Genomic DNA, 25,531 nt, shown 5'->3' with positions numbered 1-25,531 from the left:
GCTGGAAATGAGGTAAATATCCAACCGTCAACTAGTGGCAAGCAGAATTGTGATGATCCAGGTCCATCAACGAGTGGCCATCAATCCGTAGATGAGCTAGGTAAGAACAGTCATCCTGATGATTCAGAAGTTTAATGGCTTTGTGGAAACGTTGAATTTATCTCCAATTTCATCGAGGAACATGAGGAGCATGGATTATCGTTCAAAAAAATCTCTAGAAATTACACAAGCAGTGCGAAAAAATATATTTGGCCTAGATACAGCAGACATTAGCAAAGTAGAGGCATACGAAGAAATGATTGTGCAGCTACAGAAGAAGTGAAATTCTCCTAAAGCTGACAGAAAAGATCAGATAACAGTTTTATCAGTATTGCCAAAGTATTGGTCCGTGAATAAAGTCGTAGCAGAATTCGTATTTTTCTCTCACATATCACCAGATTTTGCCTCAGCAGTAAACAACAGGGAATGATTTTTTGACAAGGTCTACATGTCCAGAAAGTTTTATTGAACTCTGAGAGGGTGCTGCCAATTCCGAATACGATTTGGCAAGAAATGCATCATGAGCCCTTTTCATACGAAATTCTCGATTAATCCAAGTGAACCTAAGTGCTGATTAGACAAAATTAAATCGCAAATTAAGCTTCATTGGATTCTGAGATGATTTTGAGCTTCACTGGTTTAATTTAGTGTGATAATGGCAAATTAAAAAAAAAAACAGTTCGGATATGAGAGTGTTTGTAAGAAAAAAAAAAATTCCCTATAAGTGCCCATCTCGCGATGTATGGACGGTTGGTAGAAAACATAATTACCTAACTTGAGGCAAAGTTTCATCCAAATCAAACATGGCCATTTTTTTAAATTGACTTCAAATTTTAAAAATCGATTTTTTTCAGTGTAGGTCTCAAATTGATTTTTTTTTTCATTATTTTTGCTGCCAGCTCCGAGTACGATTAGGCGCGAAATACGAAATTGACCAAGCAGTCATGAATTAGAAATGGTACCCAATAGATTGGATGTATACAATATAATATATTGAGAATCGTAGTCTACTCTGCTAACAACTAAAATAAGAATCTGCCAGCTATTAGGGTGGGTAAGCCAGTAGTGGAGGTACTAAGCCATTTTAATAATTAAACAATAAATATAAGATGTACACACAATTGTTATACGTCAATCTATAGCTTTCAACCTCTACTTTGATAGAAAAATATTACGCTGTAATAAAGTTGCATCCAATTTTATAAAACTCATCCTCCATTAAGGGGTTACGCCTACCTGCAAACTTTCAAAAAATCGATTTTTTTTTATTGTCCTGATCGAAAGTATATAAAGTCAAGAATATTTCCTCAAAAGATCAAGTTGATCCGATGAAAATTGTGAAAGTTATGCGACGTACAAAAATATTCACTTATAGTGGACTAAACCCAACTTGAAACTTTAAACGCGATTATCTCAGAATCATATTTTCAAAACCGGTGCCAAAAATGTCTCGAAATGTATACATTCGATTCGTCCGATTCGATTTGATTTCTTTTCAGTACTATTTTGTGCAGTCCACGATCGTTCGGATTTCGTCTATCATTTAATTTCGATTTTTTACAGCCGATCAAAGACAAATTTTAAGGATAAAAAAATCGGCACTTCAACTTTGCAAGGCCGCAATTTTGTCAAAAAAAAATTAAAAAAAAAACCGAACGATCAAGGACTAGTTTAACACATGCTTAACGATTTGGCATGGTTTTTTTTTTATTTCAGATGATTACATCACAAACCGCAGTTGGCACCGCAAAAAGCGTTTTTTAGAACATCGTCCACGGGGAGCAGTCGTGCGGGGCACCAGGACCTCGTTTTTACAGCATCGACTGATAAATGTACCATTTAATGTGTGTTCAAGAAACGGCAGAAAACCGATCTTCAATATGTTGCGTCGTTTTCGAGAAAAAAAAATCCAAACTTTCGCATTTTCGGTCTTGCAGGTAGGCGTAACCCCTTAAAACCCGTGGCTTAAGCGCCACTCCACAAGGGAGACCACACGCCCAATGTATATTTGCCCGGTTGAGACTCACCAAATATATTATATTAACAATATGATCCACTCTTTCGCTTAGCTGGCGAACCGAATTTTTAGCGATGAAAGCACCTCTGTGGTATAAAAGGCTACAAATGTATTTGTTTATCGTCACGAGGGTTAATATTTCAAATGAATGTATTTCAGCATTTTATTTTATTTGATGACAACAGTGACATGTCAAACACATTTTAAAGTAATATACACAATTTAGTTAATGAAAATAATTTGACTCTTACTTTTGTAATAACCGCATCCCTTGATTGTAATTGAATGATTGTTGCTGACCTTTTTCAACGCTAGATGGTGTGTGAAGCAATACTTTGCGGGTCACCATTGCAACATTTGGAAAAGGCATAAATGGATCATATTGTTAATATGATATATTTGGACTCTCCTAAGGGCGAGTCCATTAAATTCCCTAGAAAGGATTTACGGATCAGGCAAGCCGGCTTGCAACTAACCAAACCAAACTTTCCAAACGGGAAAACCCTATTAACTCCGTAGAATCACAAACACGATAATCACTCAGAGAGTCGGTGAGAGCTCACCCATACCAAAAAGACCTTTACGAAAGAGAATTTATCCTCATGGGCAGTCTCGTCACTTGCCACTAGACGTCGCCCCGATCTGGAAGTGGACTACTCTCCCCAACATTCAAACTCTCAACAAGAGGACGGGACTCGAAAACTACAACGGAGAACGCGAAGTGATGTCGGATGCATTCAATCAATTAAAGCTTTTTTTTTTTGTTAATTACTTTATTTAGTACAGGCTCAATCGAATAAACTTTACAGAGCCAAGTTTTCATTTTCTTTAAATGCATTATAAATGCCTTAAATCTAAAATTAAAGGATTTGACCGACTACTGGCGGTTTTCTGATCAATTAAAGCTAGGGAGATGGTTCGTTTTAAGAAAACATTTATTTTACAAACTAATTTAGACGGTATATTGACGGAACAACATTACTAGACTTTACTACGTAGATTTATTTACATGTTATTTTTATCGATTTCTATAAATTTGTGTGTGTTCGTTCCTCTTTCCTATGTGTGTGCGATTTCTCTCTCTCTAACTAACGTGCTCATATGCTCTTACATGTTCCTTTGTGTGACGTCACATTACCGGTCACTCAGCTCTAAACGAGTCTGCCCTCCTGGTGACAAATGAAATGGCGTAGGAAATCTTACGCGTGCATACAGGCGGGAATGCCACATCACGAATTCCGGAAAAGCGTGTCACGGAAACTCGGCACTAGTCGCTCCTCACTCTTTGACTGGCAAAAAATCACCCCGTTGCGCCCTCGCCGGACGCCACACTCCAAAAGTAAAAAAGGCTTGACTCACCAGATAATCGTTAGCTTACGTGATCACAGTTGATGACCTATCGGCGGGTTCGACTCACTCGTTAGTGATCGATCGGTGATCCGATGAATGGAGCTCGAGCAATGACGTTTCACACGCCAGTGCGATGGCGGTTACTCTGCCGTGCTGGCAGGTTGATGAACCGACGGGTGCACCGTGTCCACGTGGAGATCCCTTGAGTCTCCTCGGACAGATTCATTAAACGGATCCGTCCGCTTCCAGCCGGTTGACGATTGCCGGGGAAATTCCGTCCGTCGGGGAGAAGTTGCTGCGCTCGGGTACGGTGAATTATGTTGCAAACGATTAAAGATGGGTTCACCAGAACAGTGAGCACAAGTACGGGCACGGACATGGACAGCACATATTGAGCACATCCAGAGTTGCAACCTATCACAATCACGATCGCCAAACAATTGATGGTAGTAACGCTTTGTACATTCCTATTAATGTGCTCGTCGAAGCTCTCTCCTTGACCATCCTTCAAGTTGACGAAAGAAGTAAAAAGCAACTGGTGAATGTCGTCTTCTGTTGTGATCCGTCACCGATCTGGTCATTCCCGACAATCACGACACTCATCTGTGCTCGTTTTGAAGCAGTTGCTGCTTTACTTGCTTATTTGAGTGTGTTGGTGAGTGAACCAAACAGCTTCCGTTTCATGTCACCTGCTTTGTTTGTAACTCACACAGTCGCGCCTGCCGAGACGAACTTGGAATGCGTAGGCATTGTTTTCATTTTCTTCTGTCGTTTCGCTTTTTCTCATGATCGTACTGCAGAAGTCTTCACTGTTTTCGTTGTGCTTTTTATCATCTGCAGCGAGTGTAGCGTTTTGCTTGTGAGCAGCGACCATTACTGGTGATTGTTGGTTGCCATGGCTCTAATTCTCACTGCGTGACAAAACGATCTGTCAGCGATAGTCGGTTGGTGGGAAGACGAGTGTCACGTGAGTGTCATGATATTTTGCATCACTGAGCACATCTAATCACCTGCAGTTTTATAGTCTGCCTCCTGATCGCACACAAATTCTTCACGCACACCCTAGTTTTTACTAGCTATAGATACGAACAACAATATTCACTTAATTTAAACACTAAACATCACTTTAAATTACATACTTTCATTAGAAAAACAACAACCACGAACAAACGCGCACACTTCAGTTCGTTGGGAAGTCACGGACGAAATGATCGAGACCGTGAATCCTCAGATTAAAAAATGTGAAGCTCCGACGAACCGCAAGTCCATCGTTTCCCGAAATCCTTCGTGTCCTATCGTGAATCTAAACGAAAAATAACTTGACTCATTTAATCGTGCGGCTGTCCCTTTCCCACCTTATCCATAAATTAAATTGACCCCTCTTAGGAAAGATTTCAGCAAAAATGCTTGCGTCTTCCTACTACCTACACTAAGGAATTTAATTCAAACCATTTAAAACTATTAAGTTATACACAAATTTTTACAAAATTCCTGATCGTTACAATTTTTGTAGTCTGTTTTGGTATTCTGCTCTGAAATATCTTGGTGTCATCCGTAGAATTCCTGTAAAATTGTCTTAAACTTCCTTTGAATTTTTTTAAAGTTCTTGATAATTCTACACAGACTTCTGAAAATCTAGTACAAATACCCTTCAAAAGTTTCCAAGGTTATGAATTTATTTTCGAGGAAAGGAGGTAAATTTTCCCCGATTTGCAATCGAAATTGAAGGCATTTCCCAGTGTTTTTCTTTGTGTTTTAAAGTTTCTTTAACTTTTGTTATTAATTTTTGAACAGATATGCATATTTTGTCATAATTACTGTACACTTCCTTAGTGTCAAGTATTCAATTTAAACATGTTGTTGATATTTTTCATGTTCACTCTATTTTGGTTGTGGTTTTTAGGGAAATAGTGAATTTTTGGTGTAAAAAAAGTGACTTTATAGTGACTGACTTCAAAATAGTGACGCAGCGTTTGTGAATAACAATATATTAAGAAGCATATTCTACTCTGTTGTCACCTAAAATAAGAAACTGCCGGATATTATCAACCAGTATGTATAAGCAACCATTTATGCTCTTAAATAGACACAGCCTCCTAGGACGAAAGGAAAGTTCGCATTTCATTTTCTCCCTCTTCGTAGTTGCAAAACAGTTGATGAAAATGTAGTCTACCACCCCCAAGAAAGGATTGAAAAATGATCCACCAAGGAAGGAACTTGGCTTCGGCACATCGAAAACTTGTTCCCCATCGGTGTAGGATAACAACGACTAAAAGCAAACGGGAACTAGAAACTCCAACATTCGTCGCAAAAGTTTACTTCGCTTTTTCGGTTTACTCAACAGTTGGCATATCAACAGTAGTATTTGAGGTATATTTTGCGCTTTGGAGGATGTTTCTATTATCTGTACTGCCCATAATCTCATATCAGTCCCATTTGTCGATTTTCATATTACGTGATACGGGCTTTGATCATGAAAAATGTTAAAACAACATCAAGTCAGTTTGTCCCATTAAGCAAAGTAATCGCATATCGGTCCCATCCTGAAATTCGATCGTCCAGAGATTAAGTTACAGTTCTGCTTTTTGGAACGCCATATTTTTCGCTGATATAACAAAACACGCAAGCTTCATTGTAACTGATTTGAACTTTAAAAAATATCAATTAATTAACTATGATTTTTCAAATATTTACGTGGGAATTGCATTTCCTCATTGCTTACTTTTTCCATATGGGACTGATATGGAAATATAGGCAGTTTAAACATATAGGCATAAAAACAACAATTTCTGATAAATATATTATTTCATAGCCAATGAGAGTAACTCAGTAGCTGAGTCGAATTCATCTCAAAATTTCAAAGGAAATTCGACAATGTTCTCAGTCTAGGAGTATACTAATGCACTGATGAGTAACCACATTTTTGTAATTTTGAAACAAATTCGATTCAATTTTAGTTACTCTCATTGGGCGTGCATTAAACAATTTCACAGCACTTCTCTTATCATCCTCGACTGACGCTTCTCCTGACGATAAATCCAATTAAAACTACAGCTGTGTGCACTACCTTGCACCGTCAGTCCGGTCCGTGTAATTCTCGCAGTATGTAGCAATTGGCTTCCCAGCTCCATGTTTCGCCTTCTTCCCATTTTATTCAACTGCCACAGGTGCCAAAACAAATTCTCGATTAACGAAACCATATAAAAAAGAATGGCATCCGGATGCGATATATACAGCAGCAATCTGACGTCCAACACGTGGCGAAGATAAGCCATGGAAAATTAAAGAAAATTGAAAATTAAGCCATTTTCATCAAACCGAAAAATGACTTCCAGTTGATTATATCCATCTGGAAAGGGCAACGACGTCCCTGTGGTAACCGACTCCAGTCGGTGCCAAAATTAAACCTAATGTTCATCGTCGAAACGGTCCATCTTTCTACCCTTGAGGACCTGAAGCGTGTTATTCGACAGCCGCAGCAGGTCCACTGGGCTCCACCCCCATAGGGATTCATGGGAACGAGGATGCGTGATGGTAAATTATTTTACGACATTGGATCACGAAAGCGGTTTCTACCACATCGTTTCGTTCGGAACAATCCCCACGGGGCTATGTGACATGCCATATTTACCACACTGCCTTGAAGAAGAGCCCATTCGATTTGAACGTCTTCTAATTCACCCTTTATGTCGGGAAAGATAGAAACGAAATTGCGTGGAAAATTGTCGGCAACGATGAAACGGTTTTCGTTTGGTCGTTTCGCATCATCCAGTCAGTGCGATACGGTGCGATGAAGAGTACCTGTAGCACCCCATTTCAAGGGTACTTTGAGAGGCGTTAAAGATTTATCTTTCGTGCCCCCACCGTCGACGACGACGACGACGATGGTTTACGCAGGAGGATGGAAATGTCTTGAAAGTGAACCAATATTCATTTAGCTTGGTTTCAGTACAATTAGTGAATGTTCAAAGTATTGCCCTTTTCCTGGTTGCCTGGCTCGTCCGGATTACTTAAAAAGGAAAAGTGTGTCGTGTCAATGTTTACAAAATTCGTTAATACTATTCGCTAGCGTGCTCCTCTGGTCGACTGCGAAGAAACGGTCCAATCAATATATGTTTGTACAAAAGAGAAAATAGCTCAACAGCCCAGAGGCTGGGAGGATAGGAAGAGTGAATGCAAATAATAGCAATCAGCAAGTAGTTAGCACTCGTTCGTGAAAAACTCTGCTGGATATTTGTATTACGAAAGTCGCTCCGTTCTAGGCTGCTTGTCATTGCCACCATGTGTTGAATTTATCGATTTTCTGGCCTGTGCGTTAAAAATACTGTGCAATTTGGTTTTGCGCAATAGTTCAAAATGGTACAAAAAGTGCAATATATGAAAGTGCTGAATTGTTCGTAGTATTAAAAAAACTGGCAGCATTAAGCAGGTGTAGAACTGTAGGCGTGTAGTTGCTGCTTAGAGAAGCGAAGTTTTAAACATTCCAAAAGTTTTAATTTTTATAAGCTTTGTTATGAAATTAGTTTTTTCGAAATTCAAGCAAGGACATTTTGAGATATTTGGGTTTAGAAATTTTTTTTTTATTTTTTTTACGTGAACTAAATCTATATATATCTATATACAGCAATTCCATAGAAAAAAGTTATTGTGGGTCTCAGAATTTTATGAAAATTGGTATAGTTCTTCCTTATCAAAAAATATTAGACTCGTATTTTTTATTGCGCCATTAGGGTGACCATTTCCGTGTTAGAGTGGTCCAAAAAATCATTTTTTTTTTCAAAAATGTCTTTTTTCAAAAATTTATAACTTCTGAACCTCTTGACCGATTTTTACGGTTGACCCTTCAAATGAAAGAAGTTTTAATGTAGTTTTAAGAAAAATTATGAAACACTCAGAGATATTTGATTTTGTAGTTAAAAAATATGTTACAAATGCTTTTTCTTGATTTTCACTGCGAGGGTCTTCAACGACTTCTTATTTTATCCTGATGAATGTGGGCGTCTTAGTGGAATACCTGTATAATGAGAGAGAGAAGGATTAGTATTTTCCATTTAATTCCACTACTTTATTTGCTTATCCTTGACAGATACGCGTATTTCGTCTACAATGTGCAGACTTCTTCAGTGTCTTGTGACTAAGTCGAGTATTAGTACAAGACACTGAAGAAGTCTGCACATTGTAGACGAAATACGCGTATCTGTCAAGGATAAGCAAATAAAGTAGTGGAATTAAATGGAAAATACTAATCCTTCTCTCTCTCATTATTCTTATTTTAGTATTTTTAATTGAAAGATCATTTAATTTTACATAACATAACAAAAAATTAGCGATGTCGAGAAGCAGTTTTGGAGATACAATTTTTTTAAAATAAAAAATTATTGTTCCGCAATATATGCACCAAACGTGCATGGAAACGATGAAGACGCAAGGTAGTTCACAATGCGCCTCCATCGAGTCACAGCAGCTGTGACTAATGAAATCTATGAGTAACTTACAAGCTGGGTGCAACATTCAGTTCAACCTGCGGGCCGTCCATAAACCACGTAGACCAAGTTTTAAACATTGCAGATCCTACCTTTCCCTTCGTATACTCAAATTTTAAAGCGTTTCGTCTCAATACTCCTCCCATAGGGCCTTTTCCATGACAAGTTGCGAAAAAATGCCACACGGCAGCAATGCCAAAATTTTTTGCATGTTGCATCAGTACCTAAGAGTCCAAGCTGTACCTCATAGGTATATCACTCGTTCGTAGGCAATGACTTTTACATAAGCTCCAGCCCAATAGGCTTCGCGGTGTTAGTGACATTTGGAAATATTTAGTGGTGTTTGTATTTGTTCGCAATATTCATCTATTTACCTGAAACAGCTGTTTGAAGTGACGTCATTGCTTACGAACAGGTGATATACCTATGAGTTACAGCTTAGACTCGTAGGTATATCACTCACTCGTAGGTACGATATAATGCTTCACATAAAACAACGAATGTTATGAAAGAAATGATCAGTTAGAAATCAAAGTTTCCTACTAGAACAGTTGAATTGAAGAATATCTAAAAATGAAACGTAAGTGTTCAATGTGTGATGTTTGGATGTTGAGTTCATGTGCCAGAAAAATCACCAATAAATTGTACGATTATGCAGTGGAAAAAAAGATTAAAATAGATGAGAGTAGCTCCTTCATTTGTCAACGATGCTACCACAAACTATATGAACCCAATGATGCCGTGACCGAAGAAGCCGTTGCAGGACCATCCAGAATCGCTGCTGCAGGTACGTTATTTGAAAATTCATGTGATTCTTCTTCAAATTTCAATTCTTTTCTTCTAACTACTAACTTAAACTCTTCTTTTTTGCAATCATTTTTCAGAGTCCATCGAAGCAACCAGCATTGAATCAATTTCCGTTGCGGGACCGTCCAGAATGGTTCCTTTTCCCTGCCAAGGTAAATAATAAAAAAATAAATCGTTTGTATGCTTTTTTTTCTAATAATCAATCATTTTTTATATTTATTTTCAGAATCAGTGGAAACAACCAGTTCTGAATCGATCGTTACCACCTACAACGCACCTTTGTCGGACGAAAATGAATTCCTTATACAACTTAAGGATAAATATAAAGAAACAAGAGACAGCAATGAGAGATACAGGATTTTAACCACACTTCCCAAAAGTTGGTCTACATATAAAATTATGAAGGAGTTCAATGTTTCCCAACATATGGCCAACCAAGCAAAAGCACTGCAGCAAGAGAAAGGAATAATGTCGGTGCCTGTAAAGAGGTTAAGCAGAGCTTCATTAGGAGAACCAATGATAATGCTTGTTCGTGATTTTTACAATAGTGACGATATAAGTCGTGTTTGTCCGGGGAAAAGAGATTATTTAATATCTAAAAATGATGAAGGCGAAATCTACGTACAAAGAAGATTAGTCTTGTGTAACTTGCAGGAGGCGTACTCCATCTTTAAAAATACATATCCTGGTATTAAAATAGGATTTTCCATGTTCGCCAGTAACCGTCCGAAACACTGCATTTTTGGCAGGGACAAGTGGCACGCATACCGTATGCGTTTGTATATATCATCAGAACGTTAAACTTATTTTTAAAACACTACAAAGCAGACAATCACTCCCAGATGGTGTTGATTCCTATCACGATTTGTTTAAAAAAATAATTTGTCAAAATCCAAGTGAACAATGCTGGCTGCAGTGTTGCAAAAATTGTTCAGGAACGCAAATTTTGGCCACAGAACTAATGACTATTCTTAGTAACGGACATGTTGAATCAATACAATTCAAACAATGGCGTCAAGTAGAGAGATGCATTATGAACTTAGTTGAAATGGACACACAGGAATTTATTAATACTTTTTTAGAAAAATTATTCAATTTATTGCCGCATAACTTTATAGCTGAGCAACAGGCAAATTACATGAAACACGTCAAAAGCAATTTGAAAGCTACAGAATGCATCATAATCTGTGATTTTTCGGAGAATTATTCTTTCGTTGTGCAGGATGCAGTTCAAGGCTTTCATTGGGCGAACGCCCAATGTACTATTCACCCTTGTGCTATTTATTTTAAAGACGAAGAATCTAACGATTTGAAATTTACTAGTGTTATTGCAATTGCTGATTTCACTAAACATAATCATGTCGCAGTTCGTTTATTTCTTACGCATTGTCTAGCGTTCATAAAATGTAAATTGCCAAGCTTACAACAGATTTACTTTTTCTCAGATGGATCAGGAAGCCAATATAAAAATAAGATGACCGCTTTTAATTTATGCAACATGCAAAAAGATTTTGGCATTGCTGCCGAGTGGAATTTTTTCGCAACTTGTCATGGAAAGGGCCCTTGTGATGCTTTGGGAGGAGTATTAAAACGAAACGCTGCGAAAGCGAGTTTGCAAGGCCACCATATAACAACGGCCCAAGAACTTTACTCATGGGCTATTTCTAAGCCAGATTCAAAAATACACTATCAGTTTTTTTTCGGAATCCGATTACAATAAAATGGAAAGAAAATTGAAAAACCGTTATATACATGTGAACCAAATTTCGGGGACACAGTCATTCCATAGTTTTAAGCCTCAAAACGAAAAGTATATTATTGTCAAACGGTATTCATTTTCAATGGAAGAAAAATGTGTGAAATTGTAATTAAAGAAAATAAATGCTTCATGTTTTACTTATTTTTCTTCGACCTCGTCATTATTTGTAGCATTTAAGTACTTCTCCCAGAATGTTGATACCAAAATTAATAATGTCAAACTGGGGCCTGTTTTAAAGCCACGAAGACTTCAATGGGGGAGGGGAGTCCAGCCACAGTATACGCTCGGTAAAAATATTTTAAAATTTTAGTAAAGTATACGCGGGGGGAGGTAGGATCTTCAATGTTTAAAAATTGGTCTACGTGGTTTATGGACAGCCTCCAGGCTGAACTGAATGTTGCACCCAGCTTGTAAGTTACTCATAGATTTCATTAGTCACAGCTGCTGTGACTCGATGGAGACGCATTGTGAACTACCTTGCGTCTTCATCGTTTCCATGCACGTGTGGTGCATATATTGCGGAACAATAATTTTTTATTTTAAAAAAATTGTATCTCCAAAACTGCTTCTCCGACATCGCTAATTTATTGCTTGTTATGTAAAATTAAATGATCTTTCAATTAAAAATACTAAAATAAGAAGTTGTTGAAGACCCTCGCAGTGAAAATCAAGAAAAAGCATTTGTAACATATTTTTTTCCTACAAAATCAAATATCTCTGAGTGTTTCATAATTTTTCTTAAAACTACATTAAAACATCTTTCATTTGAAGGGTCAATTGTAAAAATCAGTCAAGAGGTTCAGAAGTTATAAATTTTTGAAGAAAGACATTTTTGAAAAAAAATGATTTTTTGGGCCACCCTAACACAGAAATGGTCACTCTAATGGCGCAATAAAAAAATACGAGTCTAATATTTTTTGATAAGGAAGAACTATACCAATTTTCATGAAATTCTGAGACCCACTATAACTTTTTTCTATGGAATTGCTGTATATATATATATCTATCTATCTATATATATATATATATATAAATGAATTTCTGTCTGTCTGTCTGTCTGTCTATCTGTCTGTCTGTCTGTCTGTCTGTCTGTCTGTCTGACCCTTATAGACTCGGAAACTACTGAACCGATTGGCGTGAAAATTTGTATACAGGGGTTTTTGGGGCCGTGGAAGGCTCTTATGATGGTTCGAGACCCCTCCCCCTTCTGTAAGGGGGGGCTCCCATACAAATGAAACAGAAATTTCTGCATAACTCGAGAACTAATCAAGCCAAATTAGGCATGTGGGGGCGAGTGTGGGGGAATAAGGAGATAATCATAGGGGGTAGCCCCTTAGATAATAGGGGGGGGGGGGGCTACGTACAATATAGCATGCTTTTTTTAATTCGGCACATAAACTCAAGCTAATATTGAATCCCGAGCAAGACCGGGCACACTCAGCTAGTACATAATAAAAAAAATATTCAGATACGAGAGGTAGCAGTCAACCGTTGCCCCCGCATGTCGACCATCGAACGGCCGCAACGGTGAGCTCACAATTCTGTATAATAAAAGGTTAACCTAAAAAGAACCCCAGCTCAGGGCCCAACAATGTCACTTTCAATCGAAAATCGTCACGACGAAGCTGTCAACCATCACTTTCAATTGAAAGTCATTCTGTCTTCTTTTCGAGCAGATCCCATTCAACATCAATAGAACCACTTTCTATCTGCTTTCATGCTGTTTGTTTTGGTTTGACTCGTGTTCATTTCGCCTTTCATTGTGAAATTGAAGCGAATTTCAGCATTGAAGCGAAGCTGTCGATCCAAATTCGTGTAGTTTTTCTGACCTTTGTTGATTGTTCACTCTGTTGTGCAAATTTTTGCACGTGGATGTCAAATTTATCAATGTCGGGTGGTTTGTTTACCCATCAATATGTGTATTTTTGGAATCAGGGTGAAGTCTAGAGAACGGAAATCGATGATCGACGCCATTTTGAAATCCAAGATGGTGGCTTCCGACTTCAGAAAAAAAAGTGGGAAATACTGACGCCAACCCATCAATATGGGTATTTTTTTAATCAATATCCGATGACATTTTAAAATCAAAGATGACGACTTTCAATTTCATAAAATGTGGGATGTACTGTCAAATACCCATCAATATGGATATTTTTGGAATCGGGATGATGTATAGAGAATGAAAATCGATATCTGATGACATGTTAAAATCCAAGATGGCGGCTTTCTATTTCTGAAAAAGTGGGTAATACTGTCAAGTACCCATCATTATAGGTATTTTTGGAATCGGGGTGATGTCTTGAGAAAGAAAATCGATATCTGACGCCATTTTTAAATCCACGATGGCGGCTCCGGTTTAAGAAAGAGTGGGATATCCTATCAAATACCCATACAAACGATTTTTTTTAGAATCGGAGTAACGTCTAGATGCCGGAAGCCGATATCTGATGCCATTTGAAAATTACAAGATGGCGGATTTCAATTTGAGGAAAAGTGTCAAATACTCTACAATATGGGTATTTTAGGAACGAGGATGTCACGTAGATGCCGAAAATCGATGCCAGACGCCATCTTGAAATCCAAAATGGTAGCTTTTGGTTTCATAAAAGTAAGAAATACTGTCAAATACCCATCAATATGGATATTTTCAAAATCCCAGTAACGTATAGAGGCCAGAAACCGATGTTTGACGCAATTTTAAAATCTAAGATGGCTTATTTGATTCAGAAAAAAGTGTAAAACACTGTCAAATGTCGATCAATGTGGGTGTTTTTTTTAATCGGGGTGATCTCTATCTATATGAAATCAATGTCCGACGTAATTTTGGAATTCAAGATGGTGGACAACGATTTCAGAAGAAGTGTCAAATACCCTACAAATACGTCGAATATCAATTTTCAGCATCTACGCATTGTCCCCGTTCTGAAAATACCCAGATCCTTAGGATATTTGACACTTTTTGTGAAACCCCATCTTGGTTTCCAAAAAGACGTCTGATATCGATTTTCGGCATCTACGCGTCATACCTGTTTAGAAAATACCCATATTGTAAGGTATTTAACACTTATCCTCAAATTGAAATCCGCCATCGCAGTTGTTCCCGTTCCGAAAATACCTATATTGTAGGGTATTAGAGACTTCACCTCAGCCCGATGGCCGCCATCTTGGACTTCAGAATGGCCTCGTTAATTTAATAATATTCTCTGAAATACCTTGGTGTTATCTCCAGAATTCATTCTTAAATCTGCTAAAATTTGTTTTGGAAAAAAAATTCTAAAATTCTCTTAATAGTTCTTAAAAGTGACTGTAGTTATCCTGAAAATCTAGTCCAAGGGTCTTGAAATCTTATTGGTTTCGAAGAGAGGACGAGGTATAGTTTCCAGATTTGTCAACTAAATTCATGGGATTTTCCCGGTGACTTCAAAATCCAGCTTTTTCCGGTTTTCCCGGTTCACTGGTCACTCTGCATTTCACACATGAAACACTTGTTTTTAATCCCATTATATTTTTTTGCCTTGAGCACATTTTGAGACCCAGCTCCGTAAGAAAATTACTCCGGATAATACGCTTAACCAAAAGCTAATTCACGGGTGGATTCCTCCGGTGGGAAATAGTAAAAACAACGCTTTCATCTCCAAAAATCTGTAACTTAATTCCATCTAAATTGCAATAGCAGCAACATTAACATACTAAAACTTTACTGTGAAGCTAATTTTACGAGCTATCCAGGTTTACAATGAAAACCTAGAATACTAAATACAGCCCTTCTATGCTGTCAACACTTGTCTACGTATCTTGGAATCATTATTCAATCATAAAAGTGCTACTCCAAGTAATACAAAAAAAAACTCCAAAGCAAGAATATTATCCCAAATTCTCATTTAGTTAGTTCTCTGAGCTAATCAAGCTGTTAAAGACACAATAAGGAACAAGAACTAGAAGAAAAAATAATTATATTCTCCTAAAGCTATGTTTAGACAAGGCAAGTCAATTGATCAACTCAGTTGAATTCAATTGACTTGAACGTGTAAACTATGCCATTTAACTTATTTGAATTGAAGAAACTTGAACCAAACTCAACTTTTCAATCCAATTGAATTCAACTGAGTTGACCAATGACTTGCCTTGTCTAAGTCCAGCTTAACTCTTAAGCTGGGTTTAAACAAGGCAAGTCATTTGATCAACTCAGTTGAATTCAATTGGCTTGAAAAGTTGAGCCTGGTTCAACTGTTTTTCAATTCAAGTGAGTTACACGTTCAATTCGCGTTCAAGTCAGTTGAATTCAACTGACTTGATCAATTGGCTTGCCCTGTCTAAACCTAGTTTTAATCATTCTTGAATTTACTCAAAAGCGCTCCAATGCGCTCAAGGGATTGTTTTTAGTTGGACACAGCTGGATCGAGCAGACGCAGAATCTACTTGAAGGTTAAATTTTGTCAGACGCAATTAGGTATAACATCTATTAAGAGACGCACATTCCCATAAGCAGCTTAATTTTGTAACAACTAACAACGTCTAGCGTATCTATGGAACTGAATTTTTATCTCGGTTCAACACAGGAATGCGGCAACACCCAGTGGGGGCTGAATTTATAATATGCTCAAAATCATCGAAATACACTTTTATTTGAATAGCTTTTGCTCCATTAGCATTAGCATCGATCAAGTTGCACTATATCGTAGGTAGTATGAATTAAAAACTATTAAGAGCAAGACGGACATCTATCACTGTACAGATAGTAAATAGGAAATAATTACTATTTCCCAGATAAAGACATATCCTTCTTCAACAGTTAAGGATTGTCCTGGCCACGTCCTTGCAACTGGTAGGGATAGGAAAGGTATGTTTGTCCAACATTCACTTATAAGAGATGCAGAGAACTCTCTACGACCCTCATAAATGTCTCGGGAATTTAGGAATTATGTTAGTAGGGAAGGTAAGCCACAGGATAGGATTTTTTTTAAATATATGGTGAAATCGCTGTCCGGAGCATCTGCTGGAAGATAATATCAATACATAATATCAATGATAAAACTCCTATTTCACGCGGGGCGCATCACTTCGCTCTCCGCGTCAACATGTCACCGGCCTTAGACATTTAAACTTACTTACTCATCCTCTCTCACAAACCAAAGACCACCCACACCATCATATATGGGAATGCTTCACCTATCCAATAGAGCCGTCATTTTATTACAAAAGTATATTGCGGAAAATTGAGAAAATTTGCATATGTATACTTATCTTGATCCAAAACATAAAAACATTCACTGAGCTCTCTTAGGGACTAAGAGAAAATTCAAAATGTGCTCTATTTAAATAAATAAAGATTCCACATTTCCCTACTGACAAATTTTCTAGGCTTTAAAATCTTGAAAAAACTTTCAGGTATCTAACAATTTAATGATATTCAACAGCATTTTGCCAAGAATACCTATGGAAATGTAGGGTTAATTCAAGAAGATTTGATTAGTTAATTCAAAGAAAACGCTTTGGACGATTCCTAAAACAAACATGGAAAATTCTAAAGGATAATTTTGAGATATAGCTCTAAGAAATTCTGAGGTGAATTCCAAGAGGGAGATGAAAGGAAGTTCTGAATTGAATTCATAGGTTATTCAGAAGAGACTTGAATCGTGAGGATGAGTTTTTAAGGATAATTTAAAGAGATTTATAACCTCAATTTACATGGCGTTCTGAAGATAATTTCAAATTAATACTGAAGAAGATTCAGAAAAGACCTTCAAGGAAATTCTTAAGATAGTTCCAAAAAATAGAGCACAAATTAAATTAAATTCTTAAGAATGTTTCAGGAAAATTCAGAAGGAACTTCCAAGGGACTAATCCCAAAGCATTTCGGAGGAGTGTTTTTAGTTTAAAAAGTAACTGCAAGGGACCGCCCTATGGGGTTGTACGCTATGGTGACGTAGGATTACGTGGTCTTATGTAATAAATCCTATTTGTTAACTGCAGCAAGAGCTTGTGTTTTGAGTAGGAATATGAATTTGAGCAGGGTTCTCTCTGTTTATACTTTTTAGTTTAACGCACTTGACACAGATGGCCACCACAGCGACTCACGAAGAGCTACTGATTCCGATCAATAGCGGTGCGGCCTTTTCCTCCTTCTATGTTTGCACATGTGGGCTGCAGCTTGCTGCTGGCAGGCAGCCTTCCGTTTTGTTATTGAATAAACACAGTTTGGTGAGACCGGATGGAATTCAACATTGAAATCTGTGTTAGGGAAATCGCGTTTCACAGGCAATCGGTGATAATTTTAATTATCATAGCAACAGTTTCAATAGTGACATTTTGAAAAATGTTAAAATCTTAAATGTAATGCGTAAAAATATTTCTGATCGATTGGTGGTAAAATTATTGAAATTGGTCCAGGGGCAGCTGAGTTATTGATGTTCAATATCTTTCATAATTTTGTTACATTTTTCATTTTCGGTTTTGACAAAGTGTTTGAAACTTAGCCATACTTATTAATATGTTTCTGCTATAAAGAAATATTTCCTTGACTTTTAATTACATTCCCTCTTATTCTTCGAAACTTATGTTCGCCGATGACTTAAAGATCTTTCGTACAATTAAGTCAAGACTTGACTGTTGCGCACTCCAGAAGGATATTGATTCCTTTTGCGCTGGTGTATATTGAACGGTATGCAGGTTAATGTCACAAAATGCTGCGCAATATCTTTTAGCCGTTCACGCGAGCCCTTACGACATGACTATAGGATAGGACTCAGTAGTTTGCTCTTCGTTTCTTCAGTTAAGGATTTGGGTGTTATCATCGACTCTAAAGTCAGATTCAATGAGCACATCTCCATGATAACTGCAAAAGCATTCGCCACATTAGGTTTCTTGGAACGTCGCACATACTAGGAATTTGCTTGGTGGATGAAATCCCTCACGCACATCAACAGCAGGAAGATTTCCGGTCAGCAGAAGGTAATTGTTCGTCGGTGAGTGAGTCGCTCGCACCGAGCGCAGTTTACGAAAAACCAAATTGGCTGGTTGAAAGAAGTGCGTGGCGTTAAATTGTTCGGAGGAGAAGTGCGGTTTCTCGATTCTCTACGACGGGAGTACGATTGCCCATCCGCGTTTGATCCGTCGACATTTTGCACGAAGAATTCCACCTGAACGACGTCAGTGTGGTTGTTCAGCAACGTTCGTCCGGCACGGCGAGAACGCATCCCGGGAGGAAAGTTGCAACAAATCGGAAAAGGTAATACGCGCATTTACTGCGATTTCCAACATCGCTAAAAACATGCTTATTGCTTCACAGCAAACGATCCGGCGATCTGCGATCTGCTAATTACCTTTCAGACGTAGCACTAACACAGCAACTGCTCAGTGGCTGCTGTCTTCAAATTATAAGGTAACGAAAACCATTCAGTCATTCGCCTTTCAACTAACGTGTTTTCGTGTGGAATAGAGTCAATTGCTGACGCAGAGAAGCGAGGACCAGACCGGATTCAGAGCAAAAGAGGTCCTCCACGGAGATAAGAAATAACTCGAGGAAAATGCCTTCAGACAAGTAAACTAGCCCACTTTTCTAGGGTTCTTTTTTCTACCTTGGCTTGAACAAAGCACCAATACCAGGCGAGTGCTTTCAGGGTCTTAGTCCCGCGACGGTGGAGTGTCGTGCGAGACCCCCTTTGGAGCTGTGTTTTGCGGATCGTGTGGAAGAAGCGTCTACAGTAGACTGATGCAAAATTTGACTTTTTCGCTCCACAGTGCTTAAATGGTTTCAAATCGAGTCCTGATAAGCCTTCCAAAGTTACAACTCATTTGGTTAGAAACAGACTTCGCACAAGCCATTTGAAGTTTACATGTAAATTACTATGGGAAATCTCAACTTTTTATTCATCGCCTTCTAGTCTTTTTCCATATTAAGCTGCGAAACAGTTCGATAGCTATTATCATAGAAAATTTTCTCAGCTACATCTTTGCTGAAAATCGTTTCTATGTAAAACGAGACAGGAAAAAGTTATTAATTATTTAAGAGATTAGGAAACTTATGACATGACCAAGCAGCTGCTCTGTAGGCAACAGTGTATTTTGCAGTCTGACATAGTAGCTATGATTTTTGTGTCCTATTCAACGCCCCAGAAACACCAATGTTGCCTGCTGAGCAGTTGATTGAGCATGATCATAAGACATCAGCGCATTGAACCATTGATAACATTCGATCCTTGCATTTGATCAAAAAGTGGTCTTCAGTAAAGTTGTAGCTGGGAAAATTTCCTACAAGCACAAATAAAGGCTTTTGAAGCAGACCGACCTGGTGAATTATTAGATCGACATGAACAAAAATCTTGGTTTTCCCATAGTAATTCCCATACAAACTTCAAATGGTTTGTGCCATCTCAGTTTCTCACCAAATGGGTTTAAATTTTGAGAGGTTAGTCAGGATCCGATTTGGAATCGTTTAAGTATTGTGGAGCGAAAATTTCAAATTTTGCATTACTCTAGTCTACAGGGTGTTACTCCCACGACAGTGGCGTGTCGTGCGAGACTCAATTGGAGCTGATTTGTGGATTGTGCCACTGGGTCTTAGTCCAGCGACGTTGGCGTGTCGTGCGAGACCCACTTCGAAACTGTTTCGGCGATAGGCCATCATCGGAGTCGTCGAGAATAGATCAAGGCAAGAGAACGGCGCGGCGCTGTGTGTCATGTGTACGGCAACGAAGATGGTGCCCCGCACCGAGAAGAAGAAGATATGTATGTGAGTAATATCGATAAGCTAGGAAATTAGTAGAGAAAAAGGAAGAAGGATAGGGAGAGGAAGGTGGCAGGAAGCGTGATTTAGGAGAAGGAATGTGGGAGATTGGGTGCGAATAAAACAATGCTAAACTAACATTCGGCCCCATTTTGTTTTGTTGGTGCACTTGCCCATTAGTGTTCTGTTTTGTGTGTCCTGTGGTAGCTCAGCTCTACCGCTACCGGGGAACTTGCAACAAAACGAAACACAAACGCGTTCCAGGACATCTATGCGCTGAAATCACTATACTGTGTCCGCAGTCTTCTAGAGTATGCTGTTGTTGTGTGGGCACCCTGTCACGCTATTCAAGCTAACAGAATCGAAGCCATTCAGCGAAACTTCGTAAGATACGCTTTACGTGTTCTGCCCTGGAACGATTCGGTAAATTTGCCGCCTTACGAAGAACGGTGCAGGCTGATTGACCTGGACACGTTGGCAGCAAGGAGGAAACTACTTCAGCGACTCTTCGTGTTTGGATTGCTTAACGGTGACGTGGATTGCAACTCTCTTGTGAGCCAAATCTACATCAATGCTCCTCAAAGAATTCTACGTAGTTACACGCTTCTGTGGCAACCTACCCATCGGAACAACTATGGATTCAACGAACCGTGAACTTTGTGCTGTCGTGTGTTTAATGAAACGTTTGATGTATATGATTTTAACATTAGTAAGTCTACTTACAAACATAGAATTCGACACCTAGCCTAGAAAATATCTGTACAACATTATGTTGAAGATTTAATTAAATAAATAAATAAATCCCTGATTTTCCAGGTCCACAAAGAAATTTTCTGATATTCCCTGATTTTTCAGGTTTTTCCAGGTAGTCGCCACCTTGTGTAATCATGGACATTTTTTTAAATTTCACCATGTAATTATTTTCTCTCTAAATCTGGGATCACGAGATTTTTATAAGTCACAGATTTTGAAGAAAATTCCTAGTCTAAGATTCTACATAAATGTCAAAGCCCCAGAATCGTGGGAATCTTCTTAAATCGCAAACTTTTAAAGATTTATGTTAGTACAGACAACGGAGTGAAACAAATTTTGCTTGATCGGAGATCTCCAACAATTTTCTTTAAATTTCATTTATAACGATTTTTTTAATTATTTCATTAGATTGTTTAGCACAATAGCTAGTTCATCTCGTTATTTGTATCAAGTTCATTTCATCTAAAACAATTTTTTTAATTCAATGTCAAATTCAAAATTCTTCACAATGTTGCCTACTGACCTTTAACCATAACTCTGTTACACAGTAACAACTTTGAAAACATAAGATGTATAGTTATGTACGGACCTGGCCACCACTCCTAGCAACCCAAACCCGATCCAACAGAGACACCCAGTATCAACCAACAAGAAGCTGACGCAGCACAGCACATCCGGCCGTTCCCCTGATCCATCGCACCAGCTACCCACGAGGCGCCAACCGACGGGCACCGAGGCACCAGACGACGAGTCAGCAGTCATCGAGCACCTATGGCCAGCACGTGGACTGTCGTCTTTCTTAGATAGCACATTCTAGTTAGGACCTTACGATGTAGTTAGGTTCAGTAGGCAGTCAGGGAATTGCAGTCTTAATTCAATCGTGTAACAGTAAATTTCGCGAATAAATCTGTCCTCTAGGACTAAGTGAATCTTTTTTTTTAAGTTAATTATGTGAAACCATCCATAATTGTATATGTAATAAATTACGTGACTCAGAGTTGAATTATACATTCAGTTTAAAAAAAATGCTGCTGAAGATCATTTTTCCACAAATAATTTCCGGAAATCTCCAGTTTTTTAAATATGTGTCAATTTCGTTTTTGTTGAATATTAACAACCGGAAATTCTATAAGATTTGTACCAGGAACAAAACTGGAATTTAAAAATGAAAATTCACTGGCGACCCTGACTAACGTACCAACTCACCAAGAAGCTAATCTATCAAACTGATCAATCTACTAAATAGCTGACTGACTAACAAGCCTATTCATAATGTAAGTTATTATTTCACTCAATTGAACATTTAATATTAAGGTTGCCTGAATAGTTCCCACGCAAAAGACAAACTCAAACATTCTTATTCAACATTGTATTCTACAAACACCGAACCTTGCTCAACCTTCAGATGTTCAATATCTTGATGGAAACAAAATACCAGATTATTGCTAATTGATTGTGATTGCATAACAAATCCGTACTTCGCAGCCTTTATGATTTATGGAGACCCTTCCAGTCATATAGGATCGTATCATTGTTGGGCCTAGTTAATAATACACCCTAAGAACACATTAATAATATCCCATCAAACAAGCAATCTGACAATTTGACACACCCAGCGCATGTAATCGGATCCGGTTATAAATTATTCCGACCACAAAGGAAAACCCACCACTTTCTCCACTGTTTGAAGGTATTATCTCCATTTATTGATTATTAAACGCTCACACCAGACGACAGAAACTCGAATATTGTTGAGTCGATCTCCTCGCACTCCCCCACCCCAGGTGCATCCATCGTAAGCCAAAGCAAACAAATAAACAAATTGAAATTGAAAGGCATCATCCAAATGGGATATACATACAGAGAGAGAGAGACAGAGACTAATGCTAATTTTCCATGCCAACACTCAACCATGCCGTACCGTGTCGGTGTACCAAGCTGAACAAATCGTTTAACCTTTACTCAAATTAATTACTCGTAAAACACATCGCAGCACTCATCATCGATTAATATTCGCGTGATTCTGTGCCGGGAGCGGAAGGCGGCGACACACCGACCAAGGTGAAGCTTTTCTCGCGCTCCATGCCGAGGCAGAGATCAAAGATAAGCACAGAATGGCGCTGCTCTCGGTGCATGCTTCGGTATTATACTCATTAACGACGAACGAGCGCTGCTTCCCAATCCGCTACAACCGAAGTGAGTAAGTTTCTTCCGAGAAAGTTGTCGGAAATCTGTGATAGAAAAAAAAAACCCCCAAACTAATGGCGTCAAAGCATTACTTAACTTTTCGAAGGTAGGATCGTTCGCTGGGACGCGCTTGAATTAAGAGTGAGGGGGAAACCCCACCCAAACTGGATCGCTTTTTTTACGACGAATGCCTTATCATCAACCAACGGATAAAAGGGGAACCGGAGAAACTTAGTCTGATTAGACACAAACAGAAACGTCGTAGCGAATCGAAGTCGCTCTTTTGACATTTTGGTGTGGCTTTGTCGCCGGAAATACACTGAAATTCGCCGGGCTTAAAAACAATCGAGGATAATGAAAACAAAAAAATGCAGATCCCAATGAGTGTCAATTGAAATGGTCAAGGGCAGGCAGTGGATCTGAAAATGAGCCCGTTCGCTTTGTGCCATTCTAATTAGCTGTACTTTTGGCGCAGCTTCGTTTGCATCTCGCGGAACCGGTTGTTGGGATTGGAGATGAAGTCGCATGAATAATACTGGTGACGTGATTAACCGCAGCGCTTTTTTTTCGCTTCATGCATTCATTTGCAGCTTATTAATACGGGTGCTCCAAAAGCTGACAGGCGCCGTACAAGTAATATCGTAAGTATGTGAGACCAAAATAAATAATCAGCTTACCATTGCAGTTTTTTTCATATGATATTGTGTGAAGCTATAGTACCCTGCAAATAAAAAAAAAGGAAGACATATTAGCATGACTTGACCAGAAATAATGCAAATCGAATTAAAGATTGCAAACAACGTCAATGAATCATATTGAATTCAAAGAAATTTAACATCTAGTGTTTAAAGTTTATGAAATAATGTACACTAATTTTTGGGAACCTCGGAACTTTGGGAATTTATTTTAAAGGTTTGTGGTTGGACTTAATATTGCAAAGTGGTGAATACTTTCGGCAGCGATGGTGACTGAGTTCGATGGTGCACGCAAAGCAAATTTCTTTTACATCCAATGTAAGGTTGAATTCATTACATTCTCTGCATATGTTTCATGCAACAAATGTAATGGCAGTTATTGCAATGGACTGCAGCGTACAAGCCAGTTTTTTCTCAGAATGCATGCATACATGGCTTTTTTTTACACGGGGGATATGTAACGTGTAAAAAAAACGTGCAAACAAATTACAAAGTTTTTGATTTTTTACATGCAAAAATATTTTTAAAAAATTGACTGTGATGTCATTCATAACTATAGCATGGAAGCATATTTAAAAAATGTTTGTATTAACATCAAAAAATTTGTTTTTCTAAAAAGTATGCCATTCGCTTACCTATGACTTGAAACGGATAATGTGATTCAAATCAAGTCGATTGGTTATATCGTTATCGAGAAATCCATAAAAACGTACCATGCAAATTGCGACTCAGCGGCACCTTTGTTCGAACATTATGCCAAATGGATAATTTTTAATTTTTAATTCGTGGTTTTTCCCGGTTTTCCTGGTTTCTTCTATAAAAGTTCCTGATTTTTGAACAAAGCTTTAAATCTATCAGTTTTGCAGATTTTCTATAATTCTTCTACATGAGTGAAATGTCTTAATGTCTGAGTCTCAAGTATATTATATGTGTATTTAGTGAAATACTTCAAATTATATGCTTCTTAGGCATACTAAACTGGTTTGAAAAAACAGAAGTAAAATAATTATTCCATCAAGCATATTCAACGTTCGCTGAGCTGTGTCGACTATTCACTAAATATTTAAAATACATCGGTGCTCATCCAGTTCATGTCAACAAATTGAAATTAAATTTGGACAGATAAATCTCGATGAACATTTCAAATGGTCCTATCTGCTTTGATCGATTCTCTTCATCGACTTTCTCTTTTCATAACCACTGCTATGCAAACAGATTTCGCGTCAATTCTACCACATAGTTTGATAAAGGAGGTTCTCATATAACGTCCAAAACGTCAAATACAAAAGGGAAAGGTTTTGCAGCTGAGTTATTGACGAAAGAGAAAGTCCATGAAGAGAATCGATCAATGCAGATAGGACATTTTGAAATGTTTATCTAGAAATATCCATTAACTGAGAATTTGTTTCAGTCCAAGGTACAGTTCGCGTTTGGCTTTCAACGTTAGCAGTTCAGCTCGTGCCGTGTTCTGTGTGTGCATTTTGTCTTCCCTTTGTTTGTGCGTGCTGGCGTTCCGCCTCCCGGACGAATGTTGTTATCGTCGTGTTTGTGTGTTGAGGTTGTGTTTCAGAAATGTAATCGAAGGGTGCCGTGGCCGCTATAAGACGCGTGGGTTTTCCGTCGCTGGAGTTTTTGGTTCTGATTTCGGCGTTGGTCGCGAGTTGATTCGGCCAGTGAGGAGCTGGCGTCGCGAGTGATTGGTGATGGAAAGTTGAT

This window comes from Ochlerotatus camptorhynchus, unplaced genomic scaffold, assembly GCF_037179485.1.
Source record: "Ochlerotatus camptorhynchus isolate MF236.1 unplaced genomic scaffold, CSIRO-AGI_Acam_v1.1 ptg000070l, whole genome shotgun sequence".
Lineage (NCBI taxonomy): Eukaryota > Metazoa > Arthropoda > Insecta > Diptera > Culicidae > Ochlerotatus > Ochlerotatus camptorhynchus.
Note: the sequence above shows the minus strand (reverse complement) of the source record.